This window comes from Meriones unguiculatus, chromosome 3 (genome assembly GCF_030254825.1).
Source record: "Meriones unguiculatus strain TT.TT164.6M chromosome 3, Bangor_MerUng_6.1, whole genome shotgun sequence".
Classification (NCBI taxonomy): Eukaryota; Metazoa; Chordata; class Mammalia; order Rodentia; family Muridae; genus Meriones; species Meriones unguiculatus.
Window position 1 is genome coordinate 111,511,669 of NC_083351.1, and position 13,596 is coordinate 111,525,264.

At 36.4% G+C, this 13,596-nt stretch overlaps 1 protein-coding gene across 3 annotated transcripts in view; it reads right to left on the bottom strand.

The window, feature by feature from the left end:
- Positions 1-13,596, bottom strand: part of Cdh12 (cadherin 12) — a 1,315,861-nt gene that overhangs the window by 1,301,643 nt on the left and 622 nt on the right. The gene's annotated exons all lie outside the window — the stretch shown is intronic.

The window sequence follows — 13,596 nt, forward strand, 5'->3', positions numbered from 1 at the left end:
ATGAGTTGTACAATAACGTGAAACTACATGTGCAATTATTTAAACACAAATGTTGTAGTATGAGATCAGAATTAAAATTGAAAGCTTTCCCAGAAATAAAGGTTGAGTTAACAGAGACTGTGATTGGCATTTTTTTTGTAATTAGATACCAAAATCAACTGCTTTCTCTTACAGTGAAATCATATGGAATTTTCTAAATATAATCTATTTTATTTTTACTTGTTTTTCAAAATTTATTCATTATATATCCCAATTGAACTCCTCTCTCTCAATTCCTCACTGTTCACCTTTACTTCCTCTTCTCCTCTATCTACTTCCCCAGTTTTGAATGCTTCTATATAATTCTGGTGAAAACATTTTCTGAGGAAGGTCCTGTGGCGTGTGTGTGTGTGTGTGTGTGTGTGTGTGTGTGTGTGTTTAATTGTAATTTTAGATATACCACTTCCTAAAATTTTCTTCCTGTTTATACAAAGTTTGAAAGTTTTCTTGACATGAAAGAATGGGAGAGTATATCTATTTACAGAAACTGGTTAAGTAACCACTAATGAAAATATCTTGGCTCTCAGTTAAAGTTATTAATCACAGCTCTGTGGCTGGAAAGCAAAATGCAATAATTTTTCAGTGTAGTTTTCCATGAATCCACAATATTGGGATGTTTTCCTCCAATTCAAATTTGTAAAAATACTCATAACTTATCAGTTTGCTCTAGTGACATGAACTAATGGACCGTCTTTAAATTAATTCACAAACAGAGCCAAAATAGGGTACAATGCTCTCTTTCCCTTCACTGCTCTGAAAGTGGCACCAAGCACATATGAACTCACTCATGTTCATCACCCCTTGGCTGTCATCTCTATTGTAAATCACAGAGGAAGAACAAATGAAGTTGTTTTTTTTACTGTCATTCATATTTCAAAACATTCAGTGTGGTGTGAAAGTATTTTATTTTTAGAAAGGATTAATGCCAAAATTGTGTATTTTCTTCTATGAGAAATGCTTAGCTAGCTTCAGAGATTCCAGTGTAGGAGTTGTTCTTCTTTTAGTGCATGTGTGCCTGTTTTTATGTGTGCATAAGCATGCACACAGGAGTGATAAAATTGAAATATGAGGACATTAAAAAATGCTTTGAAAAACATGCAAATTACGTTATCCAGTGTATTCCCTTCAATTTTCTACACCTCTAACACAGATGTATGTATTGGGAGACATGATACAGAATTAAAGAAGAATGTAAAATAAGTAATTGTCATGTTGGCGACAGAGACAACTTTGTTGCTTGCTGATATTTTAACACATTATTAATACACTTCTATACATGTATGGAAGTATGTAAAGTCGCACTTAAGTATAATGAATAAGAAAACAATAGTAACAGATATGTGTAAATGGAGCTCCTTTTAGGATTATATTTAATTTTTTTCTATATTATTATTTATTACAATGTTTTCACTTTGTATCTGGGCTGTAACCCTCCCTCATCTCCTCTAGGTCCTAACCTCCACTCTTCTTCTACCCTTATGTCCATCCTGTACACTGATAGGGAAGGTCCTCCAGCCCTTCTGTCTGACTCTAGTCTATCAGGTCTTATAGGAATGTCTGGATCCTCTTTCTCTGTGGCCCAGTAAGGTCACCTCACCAGGGACAAGTGATCAAAGAGTAGCAACCAAGTTCATGCCAGAGACTGACTCTACTCCCCTTAGTAAGGACCCACATGAAGACTGCCAATGGGCTTCATATGAGCAGGGGTTCTAGGTCCTCACCATGAATGGTCCTTGGTTGATTCATCAGTCCCTGGAGGATCCCTTGAGCCTAGAATATTTTGTCTCTGTTGGTGTCCTTGTCGAGCTCCTGCCCCTTCCAATTCTTTCTATCTTCACTTTCTGTTATAAGATTTTCTGCACTCTGCCCAAAATTTGGCTATGAGTCTCATCATCTGCTTCAATCAAAAACTCAAGAGATGACGTATGCTGTAGAGGTTGTGGAGAAAGGGGAACCCTTCTCCATTGCTGGTGGGAATGTAAACTTATACAGCCACTTTGGATATCAACCTGGCACTTTTTTAAAAAATTAGAAATAGTGCTACCTGAAGATGCAGCTATACTGCACCTGGGCATATATCTGAAAATTGTTCAACCATACAAGGACATTTGCTCAACTATGTTCATAACAGCTTTATTCATAACAGCCAGAATCTGGAACCAACCCAGATGTCCTTCAACCAAAGAATGGATACAGAAATTGTGGTACATTTACACAACTGAATACTACTCTGCAGTAAAATACAAGGAAATCATGAAATTTGAAGGAAAATGGATGGAACTAGAAAAGATCTTCTTGAATGAGGAAACCCAGAAGTAGAAAGACACATATGGTATATACTCAGTTACAATTGGAAATTAACCATATAATAGAGGATAAAGATACTAAAATATATAGTCTTAAAATAACCAAGCAACAAGGAGGACCCTAGGGAAAAGGCTGAAACTTCACTCAGAAAGGCAAACAGGATAGATGAGAGCAACAGAACCAAAAAAATCTGAGCACAGGAGTCTTTTCTGAGACTGATACTCCAACCAAGGATTATGCATAGAGATAACCTAAGACCCCTGCACAGATGTAGCCCATGGCAGTTCAGTGTCCATGTGGGTTCCATTGTAATAGGAACAGGGACTGTCTCTGACATGAACTGATTGGCTTGCTCTTTAACCTCCCCCTGAGGGGAAAGCAGCATTACCAGGCCAAAGAAGAAGACAATGCAGCCACTCCTGATGAGACCTAATTGAAGGAGAGAAAAGATGACCTCCCCTATCAGTGGACTTGGGGAGGGGCATGCATGCAGAGGGTGGAGGAAGGGAGGGATTGGGACAGGAAGGGGGAGAGAACCACAGGGGAGATACAAAGTGAATAAAGTGTAATTAATAAAGAATTTAAAAAAATAAAGATGCAGAAGACAGGGAACAGATCAGGAGCCTTCCAAAGATTGTCTCTGACTCTTTTAGGATTTTAATTATTTTATTAATATTAATTACAGTTTATTCACTTTGTATCCCAGCTATAGCCCCTCCCTCACCCCTCCCAATTCCAGCCTCCCCCACCCCTCCCAATCCCACCCTTTCCCTTCTTCTTCTCCTATGCTCCTCCCCCAGTCCATTTTTTTTTAATAGTGAAGAAACCACTCATGTATTCCCCTAGCTTTATCAATAAGTAGAAAGCAAACCAATAATACTTTAAAAGGGGGAAAAGAAAGAAATAGAGGGGAGGAGAAAATTTTTTTTCTGATAAAAATGATGGCCAAATGAAATCTGAATCAACAGTTGCCAAGTTGCTTTCTCACATTGAGCTAGACTCAGTTGAGTTTCCTGTTGAAGGCAAATATAATCGTTCATTTACAGTGATCAGTCATAAAACCTCAATAACTACTATGGTAAGGTTTCCTACAGTTACTTGCAAATCTAAAGAACAAGGAAGGAAACTCAACATTATTTGGATGTGGTGACATGAGCCACACAAATGTTAGGATAATGGGCAACTTAGTTCACTGCAAATGAAACAGCACCATGATCCGTCATTAACCTAAGTGAGCCTGAGCGTCACTGAAGCAGCCCTCTAAATGAATAGGTCACCGCCTGTTTAAGAGCTCAGAGATTTGCTAATGTTCCAAAGACTTAGAGTCTATTAAAGCAGACAGCATGAGCATGTACAAAATTGAAGCTAGCTTTAGACAGCTAACATGCTCTGGTTTGTTGAATGCTTCTTGGAAGCTGTTGTAAACTGGGACCACTGTAGTTGCTACATTATCCTGCATAAATATGTGCAGGTGTCAAGTTGAAAACAAAAGAGAGGACTGTGTCAAGAGCTACTCCACAAGAAAAAATTAAGTTTACACTCAAAGCTGACTTTCATAGTGCAATTAACTCCATTAGAGAGAATGGAGTTCTGAATAGAGCTCAAATTAAGGCAGTGCAGCTAGACGCAGTAGTAATTCAGGGAGAATTAGCAATGCCCTTCTGAAGTGAGCTACTGAATTAAGCCTTGGAAGTCTTAAAGATTAAACTATTTAATCACTTCTTTAGGTGTTCTGGACTGTACATAGACTCAAATCCAGCTATTAATAGGGAATCTCCCCTGTACTCTTCAGATAACAAAACTGAATATCAAGCCAATTAGGCAAGCTCTGTCAGACTCCATATACCCTTTTAGTGTTTTCAGGTTGCTTTATTTTATTTTGTAGATGACATGAGAAATTGGGTCATTAAATTGAGTAATACAGTATTGGATTTTGTGTTAAAATTATAATCAGTACTTTTTCCACATTATTCTGCCTTGAATTGTCTATTTTTTTATATATATCTAGCACTCAAGTTGTGTTATATTCATTTTAATAATGATTAGGTGGACATAGACTCTATAATAAATGCAAATGTATGTGCTAGTTAACAATGAATGTATTTGTAGGCCAAGTTATATTTATATGGTCACTTTAATCATAAGTTGCACACCCCACTGTCTCCCTAAAGGATCTTTCTATGTTATCTAAATTGTTCAAACAATTTCATATGTATACATATATTTAGGTGAATTTATGTGCTCATGATTATTCATTCCATACTCATTCAACACTGTTACTGAGAGCCTTCATTTACCAGACATTATTATGATGAACTTCTCTCAGAAATATGATTTTTGTTCCATAAAAAAATACAGAAATTTCTGGCTTACATTGGTGGTTATACCTCAATAAACTTATCATAAGTTAAACTTATTTTTTAAATTTACCTATAGAATACCTATATTATTACCCATCATACCTCAGCGATATAGTACATTGTAGAGGGCTGGTGATTTACTCTTGTGATGGCACGGAGGGTTGTGTATTGTGATTTCCTGTTTGTATGTAGCATTATAGGAGAGTAACATTGTATACGGTTAGCATTAGACAGCATCACAATTTAAAGTTAAGACAATAACTTTTACAAAATTCCCACCAGCTTCATATCCAAAGACAAAAATAATTAATTCAATACATTTTAAGACAGAAACCATTTATAATGCAATGACACAATCAAGTGAAATTTCTGCCGGTCCTGTTAAGAAAATTTACAGATGTATGAAAGTCATGATTCTCCTTGGAAATCAAGTATAATTTACAGACCCTGCCTAAAGATTCCCCAGAAATTATGACAGGCCAATTTTGCTTGAAATAAGCTGTGAGGAGATGAATTTTTAATAAGGAAGAGCTTGGCTAGAAAAAAAGGGGGGCTGGTCAGTCATTGATTCTCTGCCAATGGTAGTTCTCTGATGGTGATATAGGTCATTTTATACCTGGGCACTATATGGTACAATTTATGATGGAGGGAAGATAAATCACAAACAAATTATCAGAAATAACATATTTGGTTATTATTATACAATCTAAGTCTGAAATGAAAGTGACTGAGATAAAGGTGAGTGTTGATGTGGGACATGTGAAGTAATTGGCCTGAAGGTATATCCACTCCAGAATTTGATACTATGAAGCCATCAAAACTAATATATAGTTGAACAAGTGGGGACTAGGAAAGTCTCAGAAGTGATTATAAAGTCCAAGCTATTGGTTAGATAGCTCTAGCTCTGCATTTTTCTTGAGTTATTTTTTTTTTCTCAAAGACAATGTAACAGGTGCTTGGTTTCCTTACAAAACTACTGGGAGGTTGTATTGCCTTACTATGTAGAGCCACTAGAGAAAAATAAAATTTCTGGGAACATGTCCTTGAAGGTCATACTTGTAAGGCTCTCTCCTCTACTGTCTCCTCTACCCTCCCCCCTCTTTCTCTCTTCTTTCTGGGTATCCCAAACCAATAGTTTTCCTCCACCATATATTACATGTCATGATGTATCACCTGATGAGGACTTAAAACACTGGATATAAGTGACAGCAAACAGAAATTTCAAAACTATGAGCCAACGTAACCTCCCTAGAGTTGATTCAAGTATTTTGTTAGAGCTATGAAAAGAAGATGAAGACATTATGCAACTCCCCAAGATGAACATTATTATTATTTTTTTTTTCGGTTAAACTGAAAATTTTTATTAGCCTAAATACATTTACTAATTAATTATATGTAAGCCAAAAAAGGAATTCCAGGAGAGATCAGGTATGATTGCTATATTAATAATTATCAGTTCACCTATTTGAAATATGAAAAATGTACCATGAAATCTAGGTTTTAGAAAATGCTTCTCTTTCTGCACACATAGAAATCACAGCATGTAGGTATTACCTTTCATGTCATAAGAGCCTTTTTTAGAAAAAAAAATCTTTATTCTATTTGAATACAAGGACATTTGCTCATTGATATTCATAGCAGCTTTATTCATAAAAGCCAGAATATGAAAACAACCCAGATGTCCCTCAACTGAGTAACGGATACAGAAACTGTGATACATTTACACAATGGAATACTATTCAGCAACTAAAAACACGGAAATAATGAAATGTGCAGGCAAATGCTGGGAACTAGAAAAGGTCATCCTGAATGAGATATCCCATAAACAGAAATACACACATGGTACACACCCACTTAGAAGTGGATATTAGACATGTTACATAGGATAATTGTACAAAATCTGTACTCCCAAAGAAGCTAAACAAGAAGGAGAACCTTGGGTAAGATGTTCAATCTTCATTCAGAAAGACAAATATAGGCATCAGAAGAAGGTGAAAGCAAGGAAAAAGACAGAAACCCACCAGAGAGGGCCTCCGAAATATTCCACCAAGCAGGGTACCAAAGCGGATGCTGAGACTCATAGCCCAACCTTGGGCAGAGAGCAGGGAATCCCAGGAAAGAAGGGGGAGATAGAAAGACCTGGAAATGTCTGGAGCTCCACAAGGAGAACAACAAACCCAAAAACTCTGAGCCCATGTTTTAGAGATTAAAACACAGGGGTCTTTTCTGAGATTGATACTCCAACCAAGGACCACCCACGGAATCAACCTAGAACCCCTGCACAGAGATAGCCCATGGCAGCACAGCGTCCAAAAGGGGTCCACAATCTCCTCCCATTCCATTTAACCCTAACCTGTCGGGTCTCATCAGGAGTGGTTGCGTTGTCTTCCTCTGTGGCCTGGTGGGGCTGCTCCCCCCCTCAGGGGGAGGTGATCAAGGAGCTACACACTGAATTCATGTCGGAGACAGTACCTGTTCTCCTTATTATTTTTTAAAAAAGTAGTAAACTTAGGCTATTACAAGGACAAACACAAATCAAGAATTTGGTTTTGAAAAAAAAAAGTTCTTGAAATGACTATTAAATTTTCAAAAGGAAATACAGATTACACATTCTTAGATGGTAGTCTGATGTGATGTGCGATATAAGAATTGGAGATTAAGACAGTTTTGGGAAAAGACACACAGTTATCACTCAAACATATTATATTGAGAAGGCTTGTATCACTATTGAGTCTCTTTGAAGATGACCTGTGACATTCTTTCATCCTGAATTGAATCCCAAGATACACTAGAAAAACTAGCAGTGTTTTCAAAGCAAAGACTCATGACCAAACCTTTGGCAGAGTACAGGGAATCATAAGAAAGAAGGGGAGTTAGTCTGATGGGGAAAGGATAGGAGCTCCACAAGGACCAAATATATCTGGGCACAGGGTCTTTTCTGAGACTGACATTCAACCAAGGACCATGTACGGATATAACCTAGAACCTCCACTCAGCTGTAGCCTGTGGTAGCTCAGTAACCAATTGGTTTCCCAAAGTGAGGGGAACAGGGACTATTTCTAACAGGAACTCAATGACTGGCTCTTTGGTCTCCCCACCACCGAAGGGAGGAGCAGTCCTGTTAGGCCACAGAGGAGGGCTTTGCAGCCAGTCCTGAAGATACCTGATAAAACAGGATCAGATGAATGGGGAGGAGGTCCTCCCTATCAGTGGACTTGGAAAGGGGCATGGTGGAGATGAGGGAGGGAGGGAGGGACTGGGAGGGAATGAGGGATCAGGACACGGCTGGGATACAGAGTTAATAAAATGTAACTGATAAAAAAAATAAAAAATAAAAACAAAACAAAACAAAAAAAAAAGATACACTAGAAAATGTTATCTATATGTCTGAAAATAAAAGGACTCATGAAAAAAGAATGAAGCCCAAAGAAGAAAAATAAATTGTCACAAAATGAAAAGAGCATGAAAGTGTTTTTCTTTTAAAACATACTCGTGTCCAAATTGAATGGTTTTTCATTTTGATGCTTCCAAATTTTACTCCCAATAATTTATAATTAATATCCACCCAAATCCCTTACACAGGCCTGTGTTTCTGGAATTCCATCCCATGTTTTGAAGTACCACGACTTAATATTTGCTTTCAGAATGTAACACCTGCCTGTGCCACAAAGTTCCTGCTAGGGGAGTAGATTACCTGCAGGCTGAAGCAGGCCACACACCATATGTGCTCCTTATTCCTTTTTCACTCATTGTTCTTATTGCATAATATAGAAATGCAAACAACTCATTCAATGACAGTACAGAATATTGAATGTACTGGAGATCAACTAGTCCATTAACTTTCTGGTAACCTTTTACACTATTGGTTTCAGTATTCCAATATGCCTGCTAGATCACGTGTCTACAGTCCAATGATTCATTCTATTAGGATCTACCTAATTGTGACTTCTTTTTTATCATGGACAGCTAAGCACACATGCTGGATTCTTATTATAAGAAGTAAAATTTCTCCCTGTGAAGTACTGCTGATTTCAAAAATTCATCCCACTCTTCTCATTCTTGCTTAAGTAATATATAACGCAGAACCTTGCCAAAAGCTTATGCTTCACTCTCTGCTTTATCCCACTGAAGATAATTAAGGAAGAGAGGGAATTGAGTCAAATCTTACTTTAAAATCTGCCAGCAATCACATCCCTTGCAGGAATGGCAACTCTTCGTGGAAATATTGATTCACAAAGTCCCAGAAAAAAATGTTTTATTGTAGATATACAGACATGCTTAAAGACAGGGATGCTGTCTGAGAAACAAACCTTTAGGGATTGTTAACTCTGGCAAAAACTATAGAGCGTACTTACAGAAAACTGGAATGTATATTGTCAAGTAAATATTGAGCTGATCTGCTTGATGTAATCAAGAGATGCAATAAACATAAGGTACAGGAAGTTGTTGCCAGGATACAAGAACATGATCTTCAAGGAAAACACTGTTTAAGTAAAATATCTATGCTAGAAAATAATAAATAAAAGCATAATCGAGTGACAAATACTATCCAATATTATGCACCAAAAACTGTTTTATAGCACTAGAAAACCATTATGTTGTTTACATCACCAATACCACAAATGAATACAAACTTATGACAGCTACATACCTGTGATAGACAGTTATATCTCTAGTCATCAGCAAATTTTGATCTCTGTTGTAACTAATGGGACCACCATTGAATATAAGATCCCTGACGGACATTAATGCCAAAAGCAATGCCTGTAACTACACTTTTATATTCGCTTAAATCACTCCTAAAAGTCTTCTAAGAAGAGGAGTCCTCTTCAAGAATGGAAACACTTTCAATTGCTAACAATATCTGTAGCCCCACTCTCTATTTGTGTTCCCCCTTTTAAAACTTAAGCCTTCTTCGCAATCAGTGATTCTTCTATAATTCAAGTAATGCTCATGTCTCTTTGTTAACCAAGTTCTTACAAAAAAATTAGTTTGCCTTTTTTTTTAGTATGCATGACTTTCTCGTGTGTGTGTGTCTCTGTGTGTGTGAGTGTGAGTGTGTGTGAGTGTGTTTGTGCATACACAAATTATTTTGTGCATCAGAGAAAAAAGTTTTAAGTGTTGGTTATTTTCTTCGGTGGTGTAGACCCTTGGGATTAAATCCAGGTCACAAGGTGTGATGACAGGTGTCTTCAGGCATCAAGCCATCTCAGTGGCCCAGATTTTTTTTAATAAGTAGCCTAAGGGCAGTTTCATCTCCATCATGATAATTAAGTCTAACACTTAACCATACTTGACAACACATTTTACCATGTACTGTAGCAGGTCTTATTGTTAGCTGTGGTTTAGACTTCATCAGTTAAAGACTAAAGGAGAAGGACATGTCTATTAATGACTACTGCCAATGGGATAAATGTACTAGTTCAAGATGCTTATAATCAGGAAGTTTAAAAAAAATGCTCTAAAATGCCTGGAAACTATTTTACAAGACAATGTTTTTAACCTTAGCCCAATTCCCCTGATGTCATCAAGTAGTAAAGAAATTAGACTTCTCATATTTATACGTACAGAACATTTTTTTGCATCATAACAATTTTGATAAAAATTGCAACTTAGGGACTCATTAATTACATCATACATCAAAAGTGTTATCAATCATATATGCAGCTAGCATCCTACTTTGCAGATGAGCTCATATTCACAGTCTCTCTGCAAACACTGGCTCCTTCCATTAAAAGAAAAGAGCATCTTTTAACCGTTTGAGCTCATCAGTTACACAATGTTGTGAAGCTCTCATTTTTCCTAATGAGTGTCTGCGCACAGACTGTGCACAGCCTCAGTTCTCATCATAGTTCTAAGGTATATGTGCTTGAAATGTATGCATTTTAAGCATAACTTTGCAGTGTATAGTAATGTGTTCATATATTCAAGGTAACATGAACTCATTTATAAAGGAGTTATGTAGATATTTATAGCATAAAGATTAGAAATGAAAATCAATGCAAAAAAACAGGTGTTGCATAAAAAAATATTTAATTTATCCCTCATTTTGTAAACACTAATATGTTACAGCAATGAAAACATGAATGAAACTAAATATATAGCACAATGTTCATATTCTCTGGTTTTGATATATCAGGGTGTACTTATTAAAGGTTGTGATAAAATATAAAAAGCAAATAATTGAATTTATAGCACATGTGTCAAGAGTATAACAAATGTAGTTTTATCATGTAGGACACATTCTTATTCAGCTTTTCACTGAGCACAACTTTACTTGTTCTAATATAAAATGTTATCCAGTCCATATTGCTACTCTTATTCTTAAGTGCTACCTTAACTGTGAGGAATCATGATCATCCAATCATAACCTGTATTACGTACAATTACACACATTCCCCTTTAATAGTGAGGTTGTGCTATTCCAGCCCTTCTCCATAGCAATTTAGAAAATAAAAACATATTTGCCTTAAGACCAATCTCAAAAGTAATTTTAGAAGTTATTATCCTATAAAATGATTATCACCCATCATCAGTAATTAAAAAGAAATTCCCAAGTAAATTCCAGAAAATTTCAACCCATGTGTAATGGATTTTTTTTAAATATTAATTTTATTTATCAGAATGTATAAAGCAGAATGGATAGACTATTAATACTTATGCTTTAATATGATTAGTTGGTACAGTATTATCAATTAAATGCTTTCTATTGATTATGACAATACAGGATATAATCGCATTTTAAAGCAGCAGTTTGCTCAGAGATAAACACAATACTATCTTACTTTACATGAGACCCGTGTTTTCACATATTTGTAACAGGAGACACTAATTGGTCATCTTATTACTCGTGGTTTTAGATTTAATATTGTTTTTTACAAGAAAACATGGCTCACCTCTGAAAAGAAGCATCACCCTGCATCTCTCTAACATATCCTTAGATTTAATGGAATGACATATAGATACTATAGGTGAAAAAAATAAAGTAATTCTTCAAATTGCACATAAAATCAGTGTAAACAGAATATCTGCAGGTTTACTTCATTAGCAAGATTGATATATGCTCCTCCCAATGCATTTTACGAGGCAAGAGTGATGTGGATTCTAATAAACATGAAACCATAAGCTTGATTGTTTTCAGCCTTTATCAACTGTTGTATGAAATACGACCTGTCATAATCCCAAATACAAAAAAAAAAAAAAAAAAAAAAAAAAAAGCTGGATGTAAGCAGAGAAGCATGGTGCCCTCGAATTCAGGAGTAAGTATGTCAAATCAAGCATTAATAGGAATTTTTTTTTCACTAAGCTAAGTTCCTTTTGCTTAACTTAACTCACAGGGAACGAATGGCAACCTCCTCTGCTAATTGAGCTGTTTTTATGGGTGGTATCTAAAAAGGATCACAACGCTAAACAGATCAGTGGAAGGAGTGAGCGCTCATCAGAATAACGCTTGGTTTAAAACTCTGGCTGCTTAAAAACAGCATAGAGCAGTGCGAGTTAAGTGTGCAGCAACTGAGAATCAGGGAAACACAGGAGACAGAGAGAGAGTAAAAATGCTTTCTTTTCTCGAAGCAAGAAGTTTGGTTGCAGGTTAATATTTAAAGTTAGACTTTGAAGTGATGTTGATGAAGAAAAGCTACTATATTCTTAAGTGGGATTTCATGTTATTTATGAATCTGTTTTTACTTCAAAAGTTTCCGTAGCAGGTGGTGAAAACCCTCTTGTCTCATTGCTGAGTAAGCAGATTGCCGCAGTTAGACGGAAGCACCCACTTTGGGAATGTTTCTGCACTGGAGCCTTCCAAAAACAATGTGTCAATCAACTGCTCAGAGCTGATAAAGAATATTCAGATGTGTTTCAGTTCTGAAGGCACGTTATGTGAGAATGAAGGGGGATTTTACAACACAAATCTATTCCTTTTCACAAACAATCCTGTCTGAAAGTTAAAATGGTATTTTGTATTGTAAAGCCTAATGTGTCAATAAATGATGCAAAGAAATCATGAGGTTCCGGGCTCATGGGTGCTTTGTGTCTAAATACTATTATATAAATTTCACATCTGATCAAGTGTGCTGTCAAGACCAAAAAATGAACACATGTTTCTTTAGATTTTTCCACTGTTTTGTCCTCTCTAGAGTAATTTAAGCTATGCACATACGTTTTGAATGTACTTCATGTAAGTCCCCTAAAGTAGGTAAAGTGATTTTCTTGCTGAGAACTGTGTGAATGAGCATTGAAATACCTTATGAGGAACTGGAAATCACGAAATGTTCACAGAATCGGCCAAAAGTGTGTCACTTGCATCTCCAGAGAGTACTGAGAAAATGTACCCAGAAGAGGCAGCACAGACCCCGAAGTACAGAGGTTCTGAAGCCACCATGATCCCAATGTAAAAGAAGGGAGTGAGAACCAATGATGCTTAGATTAATATTGATTAAAAATCGGACAATAGCCTAGAAAGATTCTTTAGCTCCTCTGCTTTCTGTCCCATATAATTCTTTTATCTTTGTACTAACATCAAATATTTCATGCCTTAAAAAAATATACCCCTAGATCGTAATACCTGACCCACAGATGGTGTAGTGATTGTCCCATGTTGAGTTTGGTGATAGGAAATGCAGATGCCTATACAGTGAGAGTTCAACTACTGAAATCCTAAATCGTTAAATAAAATGCTTCACTATTTCTGTCCATGAAGTAGTGAAAGGAGTTGGCATTTTGAAACTAAAGTACTGTTTTGCTTTAAAGCCACAATGAAAGCACTTACAAAATAACCAGTTGAACATCTATCTATAGCTTATCCGCTTATTTTCATTTGAACATTTACCCATTTGAACATTTGAACATTTGAGGTGCGGTGGTACTGAAATCGTACCTCTCCGTTCCTTTA